This window comes from Pinus tabuliformis, chromosome 8 (genome assembly GCF_031772625.1).
Source record: "Pinus tabuliformis cultivar Carrire ecotype Pingquan chromosome 8, CPIR1, whole genome shotgun sequence".
Taxonomy (NCBI): domain Eukaryota; kingdom Viridiplantae; phylum Streptophyta; class Pinopsida; order Pinales; family Pinaceae; genus Pinus; species Pinus tabuliformis.
The window spans coordinates 1,505,268,026-1,505,278,864 of NC_142294.1; positions in this window are offsets into that span (position 1 = coordinate 1,505,268,026).

Below are 10,839 nucleotides of genomic sequence, written 5' to 3' on the forward strand. Positions count from 1 at the left end.
GGGGTTGAAAAAAGGTGAAACCAAGGATGCCATATTGGATGTAAAAAATGATTCCTAATCACATGCAAATTTAGGCTCGAACTCAGACACAAAATTATATGCAAATGTGGACACAAAATGAGGCAAAAAAAGATGCAAATTTGGATGGTGAAAACGATGTAAAACTAGACACCAAAAAAATGCAAAATTGGATGAAAAAGTCGGTGTAAATAATGGTGCAACATTGGACACAAGTAGACACAAAAAAATGGTGCAAAAAGGGGCATAAAATAGCTTAAAATTGGGTGCAAAACTTGGTGCAAAAACAAATACAAAAGTAGACGTAAAAAATGACTCTAAATTGAATGTACCATTAGACACAAAATAAGATGCAAAGGTGGACACAACACATGACTCAACATAAGATGCAAATATAAATGCAAATTTGGATGCTCAAAATGATGTAACATTAGATGCAAGAGATGGTGTTAAAAATGATGCAAAATTGGATGAAACAAATGACGCAAAATATGGTGCAAAATGAGATGGGAAAAATGGAGACAAATCAAACGTAAATGTGGATGTAAAAAATGGTCCAAAAAAAGATGCAAAAATGGGCACAAAAATGGATGCAAAATTTGGTGCTAAATCAAATTCAACACATGGTGCAAAGATAGGCACCAAAGCTGGTGCAAAAATAGAAGCAAAAACTAGTGTAAGACTAGATACAAAACCTGGCGTAAGATTAGATGCAAAAACTGACACAAAATGGATGCATAAAAAGACGTTAAATTGGATTCAAAATACAGTGTAAACTTGATGCAAATGATGGTGCAAAAATGGAAGCAAAGAATGACACAAAATAGGAAGCAAAAGAGAATGAAAAATAGATGCAAAAAATGACACAAAACTAGAAGCAAAACCTATCATAAAATAAGATGCAAATCTTGGTTCAAAATTTGACGCAAAAAATGATGCATAGTTTGGTGTAAAAAATGATGCAAAATCTAGCATGAAAAAGGATGCAAAATCAGGTGCAAAAAAGGACGCTTTAAAAATTGTACAATAGAGCCAGATTTAGCGCCAGGTTGCTCATCACAATTACAAAAAAAATGCACTAAAATCTGGCGCTAAATCTGGCACAAATCACTGGTTTTGTTGTAGTGATAATAAAAAAAAAGGCCTGCAAACTTGAGCATACGCCCACCATTCTCACCAAATTCCGATGTCAGAATCTGCCCAATGTCTTTCATTCTTTTATATTTCTCTTGTATGCACCTTTTGATGTGGTAGAGTTTAATACACCATTATACATTGACCCCCTAAGTTGAGCCCCCTGATTAGTGACCAGCTCCCTTGGGAATCCAAACTTATAAAAGATGTTTTCCCTTAGAAACTTTGCCACCTTCTACTTTACTTCATCCCACTTTGTAAAATAATCAGCGCAGATAATGATGCATCTCCATTGTCTAGATGGGGGATCAATTGGTCCAATGAAATCCATGCTCCACTTCTCAAATGGCTCAAGGATGACTTGAGGTTGTAGGAGTATTTCATCCTTTGGTGTAGGCTTTCCCATCCTTTGGCACTCATCACATCTAGCAATGTATCTCCTAGCATCTTGGTGTAGAGTAGGCCAATAGTAGTCATCTTGGAGAATTTTGAAGGAAAAAATTCAGTTAAGGGGAAATTTGTTTTCATCTAAGGAGAATACCTCCCTCAATAAGAGGGAGTTTTCATTTTTTTGTAACATTGAGAGTTTTTCCTACTTTTCTAAATGGTCTCCAAGTCAGCTTATATGAATTAGATAATTTTTTACATTAAAAGGACAAGTCAGCCTAGGAAGAATTCAAGTGAGCCAACCTATGAAGAGGTGTCTCTTGGCTTGTCACACCCTCATTTGAAAAGTATAAATAAGAAGAAGTGATGTCTCATTTCAAAGCCTAGGAAGTGTAATCAATCATCTCTCTCTTCATCATTCTTGGCTAATTGCACATTTGAACAAGAAGGACGAGTTTGATTGGGCATTGATTGAGCTAATTTGACCTTTGTTTGACTGAATTTGAATAGCCATTAATCGAACTTGTTTGACTGCACACTATAGGCCATTGACCACAGTTGACCATACGGCCAAAGTTGATTTTAGGCCTATTTGACCAGATTGAGTTGACCAACATTGAATTTTGGTTATTATGACTAGTTTGACCTGAATTGACTTGCTTCTATTTTGATCAGGTTTGACTGCTATTTGGGCTTGAATATTGGCACATATTTCTAGACAATTTGTTGATTTGTAAACCTTACTGAAGAATAATTTCTCGTAAATAAAAGTTGTTGGGTTTTCTTCCAAGGTTGGGTTTCCTTAGATAAATTGGTTGAATTTGTTGTGCATGGTTGTATTTATATTATCTTTACTGTTTCCATTCCATTTACTGTTGATATTTTCTAAAGTGTAATTATTCAATGATAGCAGTGGCATAAAATATTGGTTGGAAATAATTATGAGCAATTATGTAGCAAAAAGTCCTATTCTATTATATAATTTTTAGAATTTCAACATAAATTAGGCCCTTTGAGCTTATCAACTCATATGATTATAAAATTTCATAATTATATTACATATCTATATAACAAAAAGGAAAAAAATAGCATACCAATTCTATTAATAAAATAAATTAATAAAAAACAAATCCTAAACCATTAACTATACATAAATACCAAAACTAACACGTAATCTTTAATTTACTATAAATTTTATTTTAACAACTAAAAAAAATAATTAAAAAAAGTGATAATAATGTGCATATAAAACAAATAAAATACAATAAAAGAGAGGAGAAATTGTAATCTTTTAAATTATTTATAAAATTGTTATTAATAAAGACATATTTCCACTTGACATTATAAAATTATTATTAACAAAGTCATCTTTCCACTTCACATTATAAAATTATTATTAACAAAGTCATCCTTCCACTTGACATTATAAAATTGTTATTAACAAAGACATCTTTCCACATGATATTATAAAATTGTTATTAACAAAGACATATTTCCACTTGATATTAAAAATTATATTAGATGGATTATTATTCTTAACCATTAAGAAAATATTTTATTGAATAATCATTATTCTTAATGACTAAAGTTTATAAAGAGTTTTTCCAAAAGAAAATATGTATATTCCTTGTTCTCATAATGAAAGTGGATGACACAACCAAATAATTTATTTGAGTGAAATTATGAAGAAATTAATTATATTTCGATTAAAAATTTAAAAAGCACACTTACATTATATGTGTGTGTGTGTAATTTTAAAATAGAGAAATTATTTTGATTAGGTAAATCTCTTATATTAATATAGAATGCTAATTAAATCGAGCATATCTCTCAATTTAACCAATTCTAACCAACTCTTAAAAATTAAAAAAATACTTAAACTTATAATTATCCCTCATACCCATAACAATTAAAACTTATATACTCAAACAATTTCATATAATCCACATTACATGAAATAATATAAATTAATCATTTTATATAATATAAGATAATCATTTTCTTCCACAAACATGTCCTAATCAAATTTTGAAATGGTTTTGTCCATCACCTGTCTAAGGTGGTTCAACCCATTTTTTGAACTCTTATGGACTTTCTACCTCGACCTCTAGAAGGGTCGTCGTTCATGGGGATCTCCTTTTGATACACATCACACCTATCTTCGCTAACAACACAACAATTCCATGCCCCATAAATTAACTTACATCATGTGCATCATGGTCTTCATCTTCTTCTTCTCTTCTCATCTCTTGCGCCAAATTCTCGTCAATCACCTCCAACAAGATGTCAAGGAATGCATTGCCCACCCAACTCTGCAATGATTGCCCTTATTTTCTTGTATGCACCTCCTGATGTGGCCTACTTTATAACCTTGACATAAATGATTCTACCATTGTCTAATCCGTTGTTATACACTAACCCATGGGTGCCATGTCCATGAGACAAAATCCTTTAGAATGCTTTAGAATTCCCAATTTGCCATTATTCACCAACAATGGGTAAAAATCCATATTGAAATAGAAAATTCATCAAACATATCACACTAAGTAGAAGGAGAGTGTGGTAGGTTTAAAGTGGTAAATAATGATGCAACAATCCATCAAACATCCACCATTCAAATCCATGTGGATGCTTCATATGGATAACATGTGGTAGGGTAAAATACCCTATAGAACAAGTTTAGATGGAAATGTTTCATACTGCATTGAAAAATGATGAAAAATTAGAGAGGAATTTCCCCTTTCAAAATGAATAAGTCTAAACATTCTACTTTCTAAACAATTTCTAGTAATCATCACCAAAATTTGATTAAGTATTGGTTCGTTAAATTGCAATTTAACTTTCTTAAATTGGATTTTTTAATGTAATAAAGTACGTAATACCCTAAAACCCCCTTATCACATCCAACTTGTGCAATCTCAACAACTGATATATGCAAAACTAACAATATTCTAATTTTTTAGCCAAATTTTAAGTAAAAGTGATTAGAAAAATGTACCTAGGAAAAAATTCAAAAAGTAGAATGATTAGTACTACTTTACAAATGGAAAGTTGGCATAAGTAGCATACCCTCAACATGGAAAACAGAGTGCCAAAGTGAATCCAAATGGTTACATTTATCAAAGATAGGAGGTTATCTTTTTGGATGTTCCATGAATAATGAATAGAGGCTTCACATAATGTCAAATGTAGGAATGAATTGAGGCTCATTGATACATTTTAAGCTTATTTTTGTGGGTTAGCAATACAAATCAATGAGAATCGAAAATGATTATATCAGGTGATCTCAATAGGTCACAGTGCAATAAAATCAAAGAAGGCACTATTGTCTGGTGCATGCATGGTGATTAATGCTCATTGTTATATACCCTCACCCTTGGGCTTACTTTCCTCTTCCTCACTAATGAAACCATATCCCTTCTTGTTTTCTCTCCATAGCCACTTTAGACCTTTATATTATATTTTGAAATGATATTTACATATCTTGAGTACACCATGGAAGGTACTACCACATGGTACATAGAAAACATGCTTATCACAATTACATGCCTCACAACTTACTAGCTGGCGGTGTTGCACTATACACTAGGAATTGACATGAGATATTTACACAACTTACACATTGCTTCATGTATTTAAGCTCATATTATTCAGCTTACATTTTCATAAAGAATTATTTACAATTTATACATAATTTAATTGAATAGATCCAACAAGTCAAAAATGGAGTACAAAATTTGGCATACTCATATAGAAATATCAACAAGGAGAAAAGCACAACTCCTAAAGATGATCATCCAAGGAATAATAAAGATTATAAATTCTTAACTTATGAGATTTATTACTTTCTCAAACACTCAATGGATGTATACCGATGCTACTCCTTGCCTTGATAGGAATTGTAGCTTTCAACATAGAAGCAACTACTATCTATACATCCCTTAAGATGCATATAAAGGAAACATTGCATCCTATGCAAGGAGAATCATTGGAAGTATTCCAAGAAGAAACATAACATATTCATAATATTTTCATTAATGAGATTAGCAATATAAGAAATCTTGTGCAAATTGAGAGCCACTTGTGTGATCCTTTCTCATAAAATATCAATTTCATATTTAGTTTTCACTCTATAATTTTTTTTCTTGGACATATGACAACTACTACCAATTATAGACAAACCATCATAATTAGATCAACAAAAGGTGAGAATTTGTAGAAAATCTTCATCAGTGTTTTAAACATGCAAAAATCCTACCAACAATAAGGTAAATGGAGCATGCTATATTTACTTTTGTCATGTGTTAACAAATATTAGGAATGCAAATCCAATTAGACAAGATTGAAAGCTCCTTAAGTCTAGAACAAGCACACTATTGTTAAGAATAAAACAAAAAATCTTTAATAAATCAAGATACAAATTTACAATGAATGCACAATTTTCTAACGTTTAATGAATCAAATTTCAATCAAAGAAAGTACTAATGAGTATTTCACTTGTGGAGATCAAACGTATTTGTAATATTAAATATGTAAGACTATGAGTAATGTTATCATACAAATTATGAGCGAATATCAAAATTGGTAATAAAATTTTGAGAAAATTCATCCCAATTATTATCACATATGAATTAAGTTGTTACAACTTATGACCTTATATGATTATAAGAGTTCATAATTATATTAAATATTTTTTTAACAAAAATATAAATAAATAACATACCAATACCAATTCTATCTGTGAAATAAGTTAATAAAAAACAAATCTTGAATCATTAATTATACATAAATCCAAAAATTAATAAATCATCTTTAGTTTACAAAATAAAATGTTTAATAATAATTACTCTTGACAGCCTAAAACCTAATAAAAAACATGATATAAAAAGGATAAAATGGACTTATTCAAACTATTCATAAAGTTGTTCTTAACAAAGTCTTTTTCCACTTAATATTATAAATTATATTCCATCATTATTACATTGAAACCACTAGAAAATATGTTATTCAATAATGGATATTCTAAACCACTAAAAAATCATCTTATTCAATAATCAATATTCTTAATGACTAAGAAAATATCTAATTCAAATGAAAATATGCATATTTCGTTTTCCTATATTGAAGAAGAATGACATATTAAAAAAAAATATTTGAATAGAATGATTAACCAAATTACCATATTTTAATTAAAAATTAAAAAAAATATTGTTTACATTAATTAATTAAATAATGATACACACGAATACATGTATATTATTAAGATGAAAAATGATTTAAATTACATAATGAATTACTATGAGTTGTTTCTCAATTCCATATCAATAGAAAAAATTAATTCAATAAAAATATCTCTCTAAATATAAATAAATCTAAACAAATCTTAAAAACTTACTCCTCTAATATATAATCACAGTTAAAATAAAAATTATATAATCTAACCATTTTATATCATTCACATTAAGTGAAATAATCTAATCAAATCATATCATTTTCCTCTACTGATATGTGCTAACCATTTTAATAAGAAATTTAGAAAACATTTTTACATTAATTAAAAAATGATATACATAAATACATGTATATCATTTTATAATGACAAATTATTTAGATTAAATACTCCACTAATTGAGCAGTGCCTCAATCCCATATCAATATACAAAACTAATTAACTAAAAAATATCTTTAAATTTAAATAAATCAAACCAAATCCTAAAAACATAATCCTCTAGGATATAATCACATCTAAAATAAAAATTACATAATCGAATTATATAATCTAACCCATTGATGTCATCCACATTAAGTAAAATAATTTAATCAAATCATATTCCTCCACATATATGTGTGTTAACCATGGAGTAACTTAACCTAGTCATTTTCCTCCACAAACATACATCCTAATCAGATTCTGAAATGGTTTGGTTGGTCTCTTGTCCAAGGCGATTCAACCAACTTTTTGAACTCTTATTGATTTTGGCAACTAGGTTCTCTAGCGATTCCTCAACCTCTTGAAGATTCGAAGAATCAATCATTCATGAGGATCCACTTTGCTACACATCACACCTATCTTAGCCAGCATCCCAACAATTCCATGTCCCGTAACATCATGTGATTCTTGTTCTTCATCCTCTTCTTCCTTTCTTATCTCCTCCACCAAATTCCCATCAATCACCTCTAGCATCGTGCACCCAACTATGGAATGATTGCCCTTCTTATGAGAACACTCCATCTATGGGTGTCTTTCTGGTGATCGTTTCCAACACCAAGATGGTGTAGCTGTACACATCCCCTTTAATGGATGTTCGCCCTCCTGTACCATATTCTGTAATCAATTTATATCAGTAACTCACATATATATCCCATGTACAATATCAATTTTTATATATATAATATTTATATATCAGCGACTCATATATTTCCAGTATACGATATGGCTCAATCAATCAAGTGTATCAATTTTTACCTGGTGCAATGTAACCAACATATCCTATCCCAAGACTGGAGGTGTCCCCTGAGGCTGTTGTTGTTGAATCGTCAAGTGCTTTTGGCCAGATCAACATCCTTGAAATACTGAAATCTCCAACATGGGCCGTCATCGTGTCGTCCAATAAAATGTTGGAAGGTTTCAGATCACAATGAACAATGGTTAGAAAGTAGGGATGGTGAAGATATTCCATTCCATGAGCCACATCCTTGAGAATACTCAGCCATCTTTTTATACCCGAACTTCGATTATATTCACTACAATGAAAATGCGTATCCAGGCTTCCCTGTGATATGAACTCCATAATCAAATATTTGACGTGCAAACTTGAGCATACACCCACCATTCTCACCAGATTCAGATGTTGGACTCTGCCCAATGTCTTGCATTCTTTTATGAGTCTCTTGTATGCACCTCCTGATGTGGTAGAGTATAACTTTGACATCAACGATTGTGGAATTGTCTAATATGCCCTTATAGACTGACACATGGGTGCCACGTCCCATAATGTTATCGGGCTTAAACCATTAGTTGCTCTGTTGAACTCTTCCTCACTTACAATTTATTTTATTGATATTATAAATTGTTTTAGATGAATTATTATTATTAACGATTAAGAAAATATTTTATTCAATAATAATTATTCTTAATGACGAAAAAAGTATCATAGTTTATAAAGATATTTCCCAAAAATAAAATATGTATATTCCTTATTCTCATATTGAAAGTTGATGACACATTAAAATAATTTATTTGAGTGAAATGATGAAGAAATTGATTATATTTGAATTAAAATTTTTAACAAAGAGACTTACATTGTGTGTGTGTGTGTGTGTTATTTTAAAATAAAGAAGCTATCTTGATTAGGGAAATCTCTTAACTACATATTGATATAGAATTCTAATTGGTTCTACAAGAATAACATCTAACTGTAAGGGAGGAAGGAGGATGGAGTTATGGAAAACTCCTCGAACGATGCCTGATACGAGCTAGGGTTCAAAACACTGCAGAGCCTACATATTAACTGTGCTTGACCACCCTCAACAGAACAAACTCATCTGCTCCTCATTGCCATTTATTCCTACGTTCCCGTGATTACTGCCTGGCTCCATTTACTCCTATACAACCATGAATACTGCCTTATTGAATTCTCTCCAAAGGAAGTGTAGTTACGAAGACAATGGTTTGCAGCACCTAGTGGCAGCTGGAACATCTTTTTTGGACAGTTAGGTATGGATCTCGACCAAGTTCATTACACTAATGACCCTTTTCTTGATGTCTCCATCTGGAAGTCACCTCCCCCGATCTCGAAAGGGTTGTTCCCTCATAACAGTGACATGCAAGATGTCCTTGCTCCCTTGTCATTGATTTTGGGTCCCTCCTGCCCGGTCATTTCCCTGCCTGATGACCCCCTCACATGGTTGGATTCCACCACACCCCCCCCATCGTCGGCATACCTATAGTTTTTGGCTAGGTGCATAGGGTTTGACCACACCATTGGACGCTTGGGTTATCCACCTCACCCTTCACCTGTTGATTCGCATTACCCTTCATCTGTCCCTTCAGACGGACCCTTGGTTCAATTGCAGGAAACCCCTCTCGCTTTGCTTTCGACTGCTCCAACCTTTGGTTGTTTTGCAGGCTCTCCTCCAGTTTTGGAAGCGAGTCCTAGAGGATTTGGAATGAATTTACAAAACTCCCACCAGCGCGATCCTTAGGCGAACATTTTCGAAAAGGGTCATAGGCCAGGGAAAAAGGCGAAGTGTGTCAAGGCTAGGACTCTGGATATTGCTCTACGTTTGGGGGAGGATATCCAGTGGGGTGAAGCCATGGACACTGCTGATAGGGTTTTGGTGGGTAGGGTTTGAGGGAGGAACTACTCCATGGTTAGGCTCAAGCAATGGACTACAGATATTTGGGGATAGCACATGGATGAACTACCTTTTTTACAAACCTTTGTGTAGGGATGGTTTGTGCTGCATTTTGCAAGAGACGAACATACCACCTGGGTATTATCTAGTTTCTAGGACATTGAGCAAGCCCCTGTGCTCCTCAAATATGGAACACTCTTTTTGACCCTGAGAGAGCAATTGGGCACAGGACCTCTATGGGTCAGATTACCAGGCCTGCTTCTACACTTCTGGTCGGAGGACATATTTAGGCACATTGGGAATGCATTGGGTACCTATTTGGAGCATGATAAGTCATAGATGTCCACTAGCATCATGGCATATGCAAGGATACTGGTTCATCTTGATACTAGGGAACGACTACAAGAGAAAATTACCCTGCTCTGGAAACATTTGTCTCGAGCACAAATCCTTGATTATGGGGGGGTCCCCTTTAGTTGCAGGAGGTGCCACAAGGTGGGTCATTTATACAAGGATTTCATTTTGAATGGGACAACTAAAGCAGTGGACCACGGGGAAGACAATCCCATCGAAAGCTACCAAGTAACCTGAGCAGCGCACCAACACTGAAGCAACAGTGACAAAGACGGGAAAAAAGAATCTGAGGAAGCATGAAAATGCACCCATTTGGCCTCCCTCTTCTCCTATGACCAGGGTGAGGGTGGCTACTATGGCTACGCTATCTTCAGGTATGCCTCTCTCTACTTCCTTCTCTTTGAGTTTCACTACATCATCTTGTTTTTTACATCATCCTTCGTTGATCAACATGGTACAACATCTTCCAGCCCAACTCCTTGTTCCTTGGCCTGCTCTCTACAGCCTCCCCCCCCAACTTTCTCATGTACCCCCCCATCCTTCCCAGAGGCAAACTCTCCTGCCCTATCCTCTGACTCTGAGAAGGGG